This window comes from Cervus canadensis, chromosome 9, assembly GCF_019320065.1.
Source record: "Cervus canadensis isolate Bull #8, Minnesota chromosome 9, ASM1932006v1, whole genome shotgun sequence".
NCBI lineage: Eukaryota > Metazoa > Chordata > Mammalia > Artiodactyla > Cervidae > Cervus > Cervus canadensis.
Genome location: NC_057394.1, coordinates 56,495,950 through 56,510,934, shown reverse-complemented (window position 1 = coordinate 56,510,934; position 14,985 = coordinate 56,495,950).

Here is a 14,985-nt window from a genome sequence, read left to right as displayed (position 1 = left end):
TTTCTATTTCTTGGGAATGGTTTTGATCCCTGTCTCCTGTACAATGTCATGAACCTCCATCTATAGTTCTTCAGGCACTATGTCTATCAGATCTAATCCCTTGAATATATTTGTCACTTTCACTGTATAATCATAAGGGATTTGATTCAGGTCATACCTGAATGGTCTAGTGGTTTTCCCTACTTTCTTTAATTTAAGTCTGAATTTGGGAATAAGAAGTTCATGATCTGAGCCACAGTCAGCTCCCAGTCTTGTTTTCACTGACTATACAGAGCTTCTCCATTTTTGGTTGCAAAGAATATAATCAATCTGTCGGTGTTTGCCATCTGGTAATGTCCATGTATAGAATCTTCTCTTGTGTTGTTGGAAGAGGGTGTTTGCTATGACCAGTGGGTTCTCATGGCAAAACTCTGTCAGACTTTGCCCTGCTTCATTCTGTACTCCAAGGCCAAATTTGCCTTGGAGTTAGGAGAAATTGCTTTAGAACAATGAATAGTTTGGTGACATCGGTCAGGTTGCCTAAGCTTTCTAGGCTATTGTCACATACAGAATGAAAGTTTGTACTACATTATTTCTCTAAGTCTTCCAACGTTAAATAGTTGCTATTTACTATTAACCCCTTTTTTCTACTGTAGTTTGGACATTGCACAAGAAATGTCTTTTAACTATTTTTCTTTAGTTTCTAAATTATATATGATTCTTTGCAACCACATGGACTATAAACTACCATGCTCCTCTGTCCGTGGGATATCCCAGGCAAGAACACTGGAGTGGGTTGCCATTTCTTTCTCCAGGGTATCTTCCACCTTGCACAGGGATCAAATCTGTACAGGCCTGATTTGACTATATGAAGCTGAATTTAATTTAGTTGCAGCATTGAGTAAGTATGATTAAGTTTATTATCCAATCAGATTTTAAAAATTGTAAGGAATATTTAGAAAATAACCATGATTTTAAACAGTTCATATTCATGTGTCAGTTCATTTATGTGTCAAAAGTAAATTGAGTAGTAAATATCATCAATATATTTTTATATTTTTGTTTCATCCTCTACCAAATGTGTTTACTTTTGAAACCTGAGCTGTATTTAATTCATCAAAAGGAACTGACATGTATTTTTATACATATAGAATATCTTTCTTCATGAAGGAATCATCAGCTATGATGAATACTTTTGATTGGTCAGACATAACTTCTAAATTCAAGTCCTAAAAATGTCAGTGATGATTTTTGCGGTTTGGGTACTTTTTTCTTTTCCCCATTTTTAAAGGCTGGCAATTAGGTTAGGGAATGAGACTATAAAAGATTAAATTAAGACAAATGCTCCCCACTAAAGTTTCTTTTTTTATTGTACTTAAATATAGTAAATTAAACACATTAAAAAAAAACCAAAAAACTTAAGATGTGTATATAGATGTTACCATAAATCAACTATCCTACCTATATTCTGACATGTAGATATCTTATAATTGTTACCTCCAATTCTGATTTTGTACATATGGGTAAACAACTCATGGTGTCCTTGAGCATAACTGAGATTTATATTACAAATCCAGTGACAAATATTGTCATATTTTATCACATAACATTATTAAGTGTTTTGCAAAGAATCCAGACTTCCCAGCAGAATACCAACAATATACATAACAGGAATTTTTAAATACTTATACTGTGAAAGTGAAAGTTGCTCAGTCGTTTCTGACTCTTTGCGACCCCATGGACTGTAGCCTGCCTGGCTTCTCTGTCCTTGGGATTCTCCAGGCAAGAGTAATGGAGTGGGTAGCCATTTATTTTTCCAGGGAATCTTCCTGGCCCAGGAATCGAACCAGGGTCTCCTCGTGGCAGGCAGATTCTTTATCATCCGAGCCACCAGGGGAGCCCAAGAACACTGGAGTTGGTAGCCTGTTCCTTCTCCAGGGGATCTTCCCTCCCCAGGGATTAAACTGGTGTCTCCTTCATTGCAGGCGGATTCTTCACCAGCTGAGATATTTAGAAGAACAATAGAATTAGTACCTCTTCTTCATGTTCTCCTTTGCTGTTTGGTTTTTATGTGAGGAATTATTATTATTATTATTATTATTATTATTTTCAAACAAGGCTGTCAGTGATGGAAAAGATTGATGAATCTGTGTATTTGTCTTGGGCTAATTATAAAAGAGTTGTCTTGTTATCTGTGATTGACTGTCAGTACAATCAACCTGTGTCTGCTGGCCAAAAGACAAATTAATTATGCAGTGATCCTGTTTTCACCATATTTCTAAATCATCCATCAAGAATTAATGATTTTGTTGGGTTATTGCTTTTGAAAAAAATTAGAAATTTCTATTTTCAAATAAACTGCTACCATATCCACACCACTGCTTATTATGCTTTGCTATTGCTTCCAAAACTGAGACGGAAAGGAGAATCTCCTTGAAAATTCATCTCCTTGAAAATTCTGGTGCAAATACTTCCTTTTGATCTATGTGTTATATTAGATATAGAATATCTCATGTTCTTTTCTAGGATTTCAAGTTACTGTGCTTAGCAGTAATATGAGAAAACAACTCTTCAACATGACTTTCAAATGATTTCTCTTATTTTTAAACCAAAACCTTTTTCTCACTGCAGATTAGAAGTTGAAGCTTTGCTATAAATGGGCTTTCAGGGAATAAAATGGGCTTTCAGGTCAGATAGACTAGAGTATATGTTTCTACACTTCTGTTTGCAGAAGAGGTGACCTATGACAAACAGTTTTAAGTTTTTTCTTTTGTACATATAGAATTATAATACCTATTTTCAGTCATTACTGCAAAGAAGTTATTAGATATTACTAAGGGTTTGTTAGTGGAATATTATCACCACTAAATACTTGGTCAGGGATTTAATATCATTCTGATTCCCATTGTTAAACAATATAATTTTTCAACTTGAGTTGACTCTGCTGTTCTATTCTAAACAAGTATTCAGACATCTAACAGTTTCCATGCGGGCAAGAAACAGCATGGCACTACCACTGGACAGATGTTGACAGACAAAAGACTCTAAATAAGAAGCTAACAAAGCAACAGATTAAACTCCATTAAAGAGATATAAAACTGCTTACTTGCTATTATCTGCAGAGTGAAATAATTGATTAGAAGCATTGAAGAAGTGCTGAAGACAATGAAAGATGGCTCTCAACGTTTAAAAAAAAAAAAAATTAGGGAATAGGAAGAACTTAAGAAATTCCAAATTCTGAGATCCTCACTGGAAGGACAAACAGACCTAAGAGGAAGTTCATGAGGCTATAAACATCAGTATACAGTAACATAAATATTTGGGGATAAAAACAAGTCATGTGAAAGTTTCAGAGACATTTACTATCCAAAGGTAATAGAAGGTATATATTAGTAGATGGTGACAAATTACATGGAAGAAATTATGGAGGCCTTTCAAACCAGAGAAATTTTATCTTTATATATGACACCACCCTTATGGCAGAAAGTGAAGAGGAACAAAAGAGCCTCTTGATGAAAGTGAAAGAGGAGAGAGGAAAAGCTGGTTTAAAACTCAACAGTCATAAAATGAAGATCATGACATCCAGTCCCATCACTTCATGGCAAATAGATGACAAAATAATGGAAACAGCGACAGATTTTATTTTGGGGAGCTCCAAAATCACTGCAGATTGTGACTGCAGCCATGAAATTAAAAGACACTTACTCCTTGGAAAGAAAGTTATGACCAATCTAGACAGCATATTAAAAAGCAGAGACATTACTTTGCCAACAAAAGTCCATCTAGTCAAGGCTATGGTTTTTCCAGTAGTCATGTATGAATGTGAAAGTTGGACCATAAAGAAAGCTGAGTGCCGAAGAATTGATGCTTTTGAACTGTGGTGTTGGAGAAGACTCTTGAGAGTCCCTTGGACAGCAAGGAGATCCAACCAGTCCATCCTAAAGGAGATCAGTCCTGAATATTCATTGGAAGGACTGATGTTGAAACTGAAACTCCAATACTTTGGCCACCCGATGTGAAGAGCTGATTTATTTGAAAAGACCCTGATGCTGGGAAAGATTGAGGGCAGGAAGAGAAGGGGATGACAGAGGATGAGATGATTGGATGGCATCACCGACTCAGTGGGCATGAGTTTGAGCAAGCTCTGGGAGACGGTGAAGGACAGGGAAGCCTGTCATGCTGCAGACCATGGGGTCACAAAGAGTTAGACACGACTGAGCAACTGAACAACAACAAGCAAATTCTGTCAGGTAATATGGCAGAAAGCCAATAATATTAAGTTCATATAGTATAATAACTGAGGTCATGAACCAGGGTGGTAACAGTGGAAACCGACACTATATGATAAGTATAAAAGATTTATGTGATAGACAAAATTAATTTAGGTAGCAAAGAAAACTGATATTTCATTATTATAGCCTGTGAGTTTGAAAACAGTAATGTTTAAGAATAGGAAGAAAGTGAAATATGAGGTAGTTTGGGAGAATACAATGTTAACTTTGGTCTGCACTGTTAAGCAACTTGAATGAGTTTTAAATGTAAATGCTTATTAACTAGATTTTAGAAAGTCATAAGTGAATTAATTCATGTGTAAACTTCTCTAAGAACTTTATTATGCAAGATAGAAAAACACTGGAAAAAAATATACTCAAATACTATTTTTCTTTCATATTTTCCTTGAATAAGTATTATTTTTAAATTGAAGTGGTTAACCAGAGGAACTGTCTAGGTAACTAATTAACATTTTAAATATGTTTGATTCAAATTTAGGAATGATTTGAAGTGAATAAGCTGATTAGATATTGTTATTTTGAGATTCTCACCAAAACCTTGGTTCTTTTCAGGAGCAATCATGATGTCATATATAGATATGTATAATATATTTTATACATATAATGATATTTACATATATGATATTTTAAATAATAATGACAGTATGAGTGTTTCTCTAGATAACTTTTCTGATACTAAATTATTAGAACTTAATATTGAATATCTTATGCATGCAGGATGATAAAAATTGATATATGTTCTGTGTTTAGATATAAAAACATAGATAGAATGAGCTACATCTTCTAAATTCCCACACAGTTCTCACATTCAAAAACTAATCAGTTTATAGCAGCAAGTGGTGAAATTACTGAGAGCAAAGCAGAGAAGTAGGTATAATTGTGACTTTGAGTGGATGAGAGACATCTGTGAAATCTTTGTATTTTTTGTATATTTTCACAGGGCCTGACATGATTAAAAGAATACTATTCTAAGTGAACAATAAGAACAAATTCATTTTAGGGAGGGAGAAAGTAGTTTATAAAATAAATGCAAATTAATATTCTGAAATTAAAATGGATTGTCTAATTAAAAAAAAAATGCCAGTCTGTATATTTAATAGGAATTTCCTTTACTTTCTAGTAACAACAATCAAAAAAATATAGGAACTCAGCCATACATATTTATGTATTCACTATCCCCATTTGCCATTCATCCAAAACTATCACAACACTGTCAATCGATCTGGTAGTTTAGCTGGTAAAGAATCTGCCTGAAATACAGGAGAACCAGGTTCAGTTCCTGGGTCTGGAAGACCCCCTGGAAAAGGACAAGGATACCCATTCCTGTATTCTTGGGTTTCCCTGGTGGCTCAGCTGGTAAAAGATCTGCCTTTAATGTGGGAGACCTGGTTCAATCCCTGGGTTGGAAAGATCCCCTGGAGAGGGCATGGCAACCCACTCCAGTATTCTTGCCTGGAGAATGAATCCTCATGGATGGAGGAACCTGGTAGGCTACAGTCCATGGGGTCGTAAAGAGTCAGACATGACTGAGTGACTAAGTATGAACATAGCACATACCCCAATACAAAATAAAGTTTGTAAGTGTGGAAAAAGGAAAAAAATAAAAATAAACTAAGAAAAAAAAGAAAAAATAGAGAAACTTAAAATACATACAATGACTTCTCTCATGGAAAAGAAATCAAGAAATATGTATTGCAGATTTGATATAATAACTCCTTGTTACCAGGGACAAATATTCTATTCCATTTTTGTTCTATTGTTCTTAGCCCAAGCCTCTCTTTTCAGGTTTGTCTCATGATCCTTTTAGATCCTAAGAGGAAAGCAAGAAGTGTGGAGAACAAAAAGGTTCATAGATGAACTCTGTTTAAGATTCTAAGGAGCATATTCAACATTCTCACACAGTACATGCTGTTTTTAACATATGGCAAGATTTTTTTTTTTTTTTTTTTTTTTTTTTTACATAGCCACATTAACCTTTAAAATTGACTGGAAAACTTTAAAGCTGTTTACTTTGCCACCTGAATAAAATGAGAGTCTGTTTCTAAGGAAGAAAAAAAAAGAAAGAAAGAATTTATTTTGGATAAAGATCTAGCAATCTTTACCATGCAATTTTTGGGAATCCACCATAAATCCTGAAATATAAAAATCCATAAATATATTTATGAGTTTTATATATATATATAGTACAGATGAAAAATATATGAGAATGTATACTGTGTCATTAGGTGTGATGTTAAGAAATAGGAAGAGTTCATGACCTAGAAGACATTTGCTTTCACTCAGTAGTCAATCCACTATTTTTCAATTAGGGGATCAATATGATGACAACTTGATGCCACCATCTACTTGATCAGCTCTCCTTTACAGATACAACGGGTAGTAAAGGAACTATAATTATTGACCACGTGCTTCATTTGGTAGCTATTAATAGTAACTAAGGTGGCTGCAGTCCGTGGGGTCTCGAAGAGTTGGATATGGCTGAGCGACTTCACTTTCACTTTTCATTTTTATGCATTGGAGAAGGAAATGGCAATCCACTCCAGTGTCCTTGCCTGGAGAATCCCAGGGGTGGGGTTGCACAGAGTCGGACACTACTGAAGTGACTTAGCAGAAGCCGTAGGAAGATGTACCGCATAGTTAGTAGAAGAGGTTTATTAAGTGTGTAGAAGTTGCATCATAAGTCTGCATCATTGGTCTTTAAAATTCTGTGGAAAATGAAAAATGAAGTTACAGACTGATATTATCAGAACACTGCTTTTTATTGTGTTTTTAAAGATATATTTTATGTGGGCTATTTTTAAAGTCTGTATTGAATTTATTGCAATATTGCTTCTGCTTTACATTTTGTGGTTTGGGGGCATTTTTTGGTCATGAGGCATGTGGGATCTTAGCTTCCTGACCAGGGATCAAACCCACACCCTCTATATTGGAAAATGAAATCTTAAACAGTGGACCAAAAAGGAAGTTCTGAAAACACTGTTTTTAAAATGTTCCCAGGCATTTCCATTTACCAGAGATTGTTATGTCACCATATGTTTTGAGTTGTTGTCTAGTGTTCTTTCATTTCTACCTGAAGGACTGACTTTAGCGTATCTTATAGAACAGGTGTAGTGGTATTGAAGTACCTTTGCTTTCATTTACCTAGGAATGTCTAAATTTTTTTCCTTCATTTTAAAGGACAGTTTTGCTAAATATAGTATTTTAGTTGACAAGCATTTTTTTATTTACTTTTGTTTTTTGTTTCTTTTTTGCCTTTGAAGTACACACTCACTGCCTTCTGGCCTCAAGGTTTCTGATAAGACGTTTGCTTATAAATTTATTGAAGATCTCTTTTATGTGATAAGTCAGTTCTCTGTTGCTGCTTTCAAAATTCTCTGTCTTTGGATTTCAACAGTTTGATTATAATGTGTCTCAGGGTGGATCTCTGGGACTATTCTACTTGGGATTCATTGAATTTCTTGGATTTGTGGGTTAAAGCATTCAATCAGATTAAGGCTTTTGCAGCCATTATTAATTCAACTTAATCGTTTCGCTCTTTCTATTTTCTCCTTTTGGGACTTGCATAGTGCATATCTTTCCTCAGAAGAAAAGTGATTTCAGCTCTTGAAACTTAGAGAGACAAAGGGTTAGAAAAGTCAGGTGAGCTGAAGTGTCCCAGAGTGAGATATGAATGCAAAAACATGTAGATTATTTGAAATATACTAGCAGGAATAGTTGCCCATTCCTCCCTGTTTCTTCTCTAATTCTGTACAGTGAAGTCCAGGTTATAATAGATCCTATTACTCATTCTCCATCCATATCAGCATCTCTAGAAATAGATATAGAAATCAGGTGAATAAAGGAGATCCCAGTCTAAAGAAATTACAAACTGTGTGCAAAGTCACAGGGTATCTTGTGTGAGTGCTGAAGGATTTTTTTACTGTAACTTATAGGGTCTCAAAGCATGATATCTAATTTATGTAAAGGAAAATCTATTGAGCAGTTGTTCCCACCAATACACACAAACCTATAATAACTCAAGTGAAGTGAAGTGAAAGTTGCAAAGTCGTGTCCAACTCTTTGCGACCCCATGAAATATATATACAGTCCATGGAATTCTCCAGGCCAGAATACTGGCATGGGTAGCCTTTCCCTTCTCCAGGGTCTCTTCCCAAAGCAGAGATCGAACCCAGGTTCTCCCACACTGCAGATGGAATTCTTTACCAACTGAGCCACAAGGGAAGCCCAAGAAAACTGGAATGGGTAGCCTAGTCCTTCTCCAGAGGATCTTCCCAACCCAGTAATTGAACCTGGGTCTCCTGCATCACAGTTCTTTACCAACTGAGCTATCACAAGATGGATTTCTAAATATCCAACAGATATCATCAGAAAATTGTAAGAGGTTCATATAAAATATTCAGAGACTATTGTGATGGCCTTGAAAGGAAAAAATGTCTTCGAAAGTATATATCCCATAGACAAGTAAAACTTCTTAGATTGGTTGTAACCTGAAGTAGCTTTTAATTTATGAGGGTATGATCGAGAAATATATTAAAATTAGAAAAGATGTTCTATTTAGAAGTTCAAGGAAGAGAATCCTGCAGTTGTAATAAATTATGATGATGTGTCTGTTCTTGTCATGGCTTTTCTTTTCCCTAAAATTTCTAATTCTTTCTATTATAGTATTTTTTATTTGATTTTTTTTTTATTGGCGGCAATCTTTCTTCTGAATTTCCATGCATCTTTGTTTACTCTGACTTGTTACTCACTAGGACAGCTACTAATTTGCCTTTCTAAATACCTTTTCACTATCTTTCTACATTGTTCCCTTAGTTTGTGGATCATTTGTCTTTATTGTCTTTATTTTTCTTGGTTTCTTAACTTATTTTATTTTTATCAATGGGGATACACATCATTTAAACCCAGTTAAATTCGCAAGACAGTGTGGACTGGCAGTATATTTTCTGAGTTCATGTGTGTCTAAATATTTCTTAATTTTTTTCATCACACTTTAATAATTCAACCGAGTATGGAAATTCTGCTACAATTAGGCATTCTTCTATTGTCTTCTCAAATACATACATGTATGCTTTTTTTTGCTTACTTTTTTGGAACTTTGATTATCATAGAAAAGAAACTGAATAATCCATTGTGTAGGTCTATGCAAAATAAACCTTCAGTCAACCTTCATCTGCTTCACTTTTTAGAGTGATAAAAGTAAAATAATGACAAAGTAACATATGATCGTTCTCAGTTGCTCAGTCATGTCTGACTCCTTGCAACCCTATGGACAGTAGCCCACCAGTCACCCCTGTCCATGGAATTTTCCAGGAAATATACTAGATTTGGTTGCCATTTTCTTTGGGGGAGTCAGGGATGGAACCCACATCTCTTATATCCCCTGCACTAGCAGGCAGATTCTTTAAGACTAGCGCCACCTAGGACCGTCTCAGCTTATGATCCAGTGCCTCTAAATGATTGTGTTAGTTTGCCATTCTAAGACCTTGAAAATAGGTAATTCTGCCTACAGAAATATGTTAAAGAATTCACATGTCTACGCTGTTTATCGTGTGTCAGTAGCCATTATTAAACGCATAAGTAATCCATCAAATCTTTACTTAACACCTACTTTGTGCATTACATCATGTTGATTGCTGTCTCTGTAAATCAGAGGAAATTATGTTCATCTATACTAACAGTAGGACCACAATTAAACGAAATCACTGGCTTAATCAGTCTTGTCTTCTTTTAAAAAATTATTTTTGTTCTCCTTTATAAAACTTACTGACCGATGCACTTGATGAACTAAGAAATAATAATGAATCCCTTTTCTCATGACCCCAAATGCACTTCAGTTCCAACCTATTGAGCTGTTGGTTCTTATGAGTAAATTGTTTTTCTCTCTAAGCCACTATATGCCAATTGTTTCTATATACAATTGTTTCTATAATTTTGTTTTTAATTGAATATTTGTACAGGTAAAATTTTTTATTGCAAATAGAATCATTGTTATCTTGAAAACTAAATTGAACACTGCAAAACTCTGTGAGTGTGAAAGGCTAAAACATTACTGTCTTATTGAGTGTTGTAAATAAAAAAAATTAAAATGATAGATGACTCTTTATGGTATTATTTATGAAAAAACAAACAAACACAAAGCTCTCAAATGAGAACACTCTCTGCAATGTAAGATCATATATAGTGAATGCACTTTTATATCATTTAATATAAAATACAATGTGTGAATATGTGTTATTTATAACTTCATGCTTTAACTGATATTTTTGATTAATTGACCAGGTTGTGCTTCTGACACTGATGATTAAGATTAATTTTGTTGTAATTTACCAAATTAAGTTAGAATATTTTCCTTCTGTACATTCATATCACCACACAAGCACTAAATATTTGAACACCCACTATATTCAACATGATGTATTAGGTGCAAGTAGAGGGATGAGTCAGGAATATTAATGATCTATAAAAATATTTGCTTTTGAAAATAGATTTACATTATCTAAATTTCCCAATTGTTGCCAGCATTTACAATTCACTGAGCTATTGGATAGACAGACAGATAATAGAGATACAGATGAGTCATAGGATGTTTAAATCTTTCTCAGTATTAGAATATTCAGTCTACAAAAACAAATCTATTTAAGAGAAAAGATGTTACTATAATATTCAGTATCTTAAAACATAATACGAAGCCCTGTCTCCTTGATTTTCATTTGGCTGCCCACATGGTCGTCCTTCTGCTTGTGTGTACCTCTAATGTCTCCCTGCAAGTCCAAATTTCCTCTTGTAAAGGACATCAGGCAGCTTGGATCAGGGCCCGCCCAGACAGTTTCACTTTGACTTAATCACCCATTTAAAGGTTATATTTCCAAATAGTTACATTCTGAGCCATTAGGTTAGGATTTCCAACATATGAATTTTGAGCAGACATAAATCAGCCCATGACAGTAGCAAGTGTAGGATTTTAACTATTCCGTAGGTGCAGAGAGACCACAGTAGAAGGAGCCAAACTACAAGACTAGAGGTACAGAAAGAATAATATTTAGATTAGGAATACTAAGCTGTCCATTGAAATCTTTCTAAGAAAAAGGGTCACTGCAGTCCCTGGAAACTTAAGTCAGATTCAGATTATAGGAGGCTTTGAATGTATTTTAAAAGGATTCAGAATATATTATGTGTGCAAAGAAGAGTCAGGTGTGATTTCTGTTCAAGAGAGAAGGATATTTAAATTTGTGTTTTGGCAAGAAGCTTTGACCTTTAAGAGAATGATAAATTGAAAGGAGGTGGAGAAAATAACAGTAAAAGTTGAAGAAGTATTGCTAAAATTATATGAGTTAATAAAGGCCTCAAGACTAATATCTAACAAACAGCAGGGAGAAAAAATGAGGATCATTTTGAAACACTAATATGATCTAATGAAAATGGATATATACAAGAAGTATCAAACATAACTGAGATTTTAAAGCTTGATTAAGTTGGAGCATGTGATAGCTCCAGCTATCAACTTTCAGATAAGGAATTCTGAACTGAGTAGGGAACACATTATATTCAAATTTTAGTGTATTGAATTTGAGCTTTTGATTGGGCACCTGAAGAAATGACAGAATTATATGTGTGTGTTTACTAATATAAATGAAAATAATGGAAACAGAGACAAAAAAGATATATACATGAATGCACAGAAAATAGTTTTGCATTTTCCTGAAAAGGGCAGATGATTGAGAATTAGAAAGCAATAACTGGGGAGGTTTAATTTTCAGTATATTCTATATCATTAAATTTTCAAAGCAAGAATTATTCAATAATGATATAATTTATATTAATGTTCTACATTAGATTTTAGTAAGACATATATAGAGAAAGGCTCGAGCTGATAAGTTTTGGAAATCTCTGATGTTGAGTAAGAAGACATGTTTATGAGCTGAATTATTAGAAATGTTCCACTTGAATTTGACCAAAGGAAGTTTGATTAGTCATGGAAATGGAGAAAAATGGAGGACAGGTGATTGAAAGGTCAGGAGCATCTAGAGTCATTGAACCCTAGGTAGAAAAAAAAAAAAAAATTATAGGAGAGAACAAACATTTCAGTTTAGAGCTGGAGACAAAATAAACAGGATATATATTGTGAGGAATATACAGAATTTCTTGACAGTGAGGTATGCTTTAGGAGAATGGTGTGAACAGAAGCCAGTGTGACTGACATAAGCAGTGAACATAAACTGAAAGAGTAAATGTGTTAATTTTGACTATCACTTTGAAATAGTTCGACAGTAAGTTCAGTTCAGTCGTTCAGTCATGTCCGACTCTTTGCGACCCCATGGACTGCAGCACGCCAGGTTTCCCTGTCTATCACCAACTCCGGAGTTTACCCAAACTCATGTCCATTGAGTCGGTGAAGCCATCCAACCATCTCATCCTCTCTCGTCCCCTTCTCCTCCCAACTTCAATCTTTCCCAGCATCAGGGTCTTTCCAAATGAGTCCGTTCTTTGCATCATTTGGCCAAAGTACTGGAGTTTCAGCTTCAGCATCAGTCCTTCCAATGAACATTCAGGACTGATTTCCATCAGGATGGACTGGTTGGATCTCCTTGCAGTCCAAGGGACTCTCAAGAGTTTTCTCCAACACCACAGTTCAAAAGTATTAGTTCTTTGGCACTCAGCTTTCTTTATAGCAACCCTCACTTCCATACACGAATACTGGAAAAACCATAGCCTTGACTAGACAGACCTTTGTTGGCAAATTAATGTCTCTGCTTTTTAATATTCTGTCTAGGTTGGTCATAACTTTTCTTCCAAGGAACAAGTGTCTTTTAATTTCATGGCTGCAGTCACCATCTGCAGTGATTTTGGAGCCATAAAGTCTGTCACTGTTTCCACTGTTTCCCCATCTATTTGCCATGAAGTGATGGGACAAGATGCTATGGTCGTAGTTTTCTGAATGTTGAGTTTTAAGCCAACTTCTTCCCTATCCTCTTTCATTTTCATCTAGAGGCTCTTTTGTTTCCCTTCACTTTCAACCATAAGAGTGGTGTCATCTATATATCTGACATTATTTACATTTCTCCCAGCAATCTTGATTTCAGCTTGTGCTTCATCCAGCCCAAAATTTCTCATGATGTACTCTGCATGTAAGTTAAATAAGTAGGGTGACAATAAACAGCCTTGACCTACTCTTTCCCTGATTTGGAACCAGTCTGTTGTTCCATGTCCAGTTCTAACTGTTGCTTCTTTGCCTGCATACAGATTTCTCAGGAGGCAAGTAGGTGATATGGTAGTCCCATGTCTTGAAGAATTTCCCACAGTTTGTTGGGATCCACACACTCAAAGGCTTTGGCTTAGTCAATAAAGCAGAAGTAGATGTTTTTCTGGAACTCTCTTGCTTTTTCAATGATCCAACAGATGTTGGCAATTTGATCTCTGGTTCTTCTGCCTTTTCTAAACCCAGCTTGATCATCTGGAGGTTCATGTACTGCTGAAGCCTGGCTTGGAGAATTTTGAACATTACTTTGCTAGAGTGTGAGATGAGTGCAAGACAGTAGAAGGGGAGAAATCACGTTGGACTCAAACCCCATATCTGCCAAAGATGTCAGAGTGCTCAAACATACCTTGTGTGCACCAGGACCCAGAGACCCCACAGAGACTGAAACAGAACTGTGTTTGGATTTTTCCTGAGAAGATGTAGGTCAGCATTGGGATGCTGCAGGTACAGGGGCTCTGGGTGCAGTATACCTGGGTGTGGCATGAGCCCTCTTGGAGGAGGTCGCCGTTAACCCACCATAGAGCTGCCAGAACTTACACAGGACTGGGGAAACATTCCCTTGGAGGGAACAAACAGAAACTTGTGTGCACCAGGGCCCAGGAGAAAGGGGCAGTGACCTCACAAGAGACTGACCCAGACTTGCCTGTGAGTGTCCAGCATTCTCTGGTGGAGACGTGTGTCAGCAGGGGCATGCTGCAGGGTTGGGGGCACGGGTCTGTGAATTTTTGTGTGTGTCAGAGTGCATGCATGGAACATTTTGAAGGAGGTCCTCGTTATCTTTATTAACTCCACCATAGTTTTGCCTCAGGTCAAATAACATGGAGGAAAGTCCTAGAGCTTCAAGAGAAAATTTGATTAAAGATTTGCTGAGCATGGCCCCACTCATCAGAACAAGACCCAGTTTCCCCCTCAGTCAGTCTCTCCCATCAGGAAGCTTCCATAAGCTTCTTAGCCTTCTCCATCAGAGGGCAGACAGACTGAAAGCCACAATCACAGAAAACTAACCAATCTGATCACATAGACCACAGCCTTGTCTAACTCAATGAAACTATGAGTCATGCCATGTAGGGCCACCCAAGATGGACAGGCCATTTTGGAGAGTTCTGACAAAATATGGCCCACTGGGGAAGGGAATGACAACCCACTTCTTGCCTTGAGAAACCCGTGAACAATATGAAAAGGCAAAAAGATAGGACACTGAAACACGAACTCCCCAGATCGGTAGGTGCCCAGTATTGTACTGGAGATCAGTGGAGAAATAACTCCAGAAAGAATGAAGAGACAGAACCAAAGGAAAAATAACTCCCAGCTGCAGATGTGACTGTTGATGGAAGCAAGGTACAAAGCTGTAAAGAGCAATATTGCACAGGAACCTGGAATGTTAGGTCCATGAATCAAGGCAAATTGAAAGTGGTCAAACAGGAGATGACAAGAGTGAATGTCGACATTTTAGGAGTC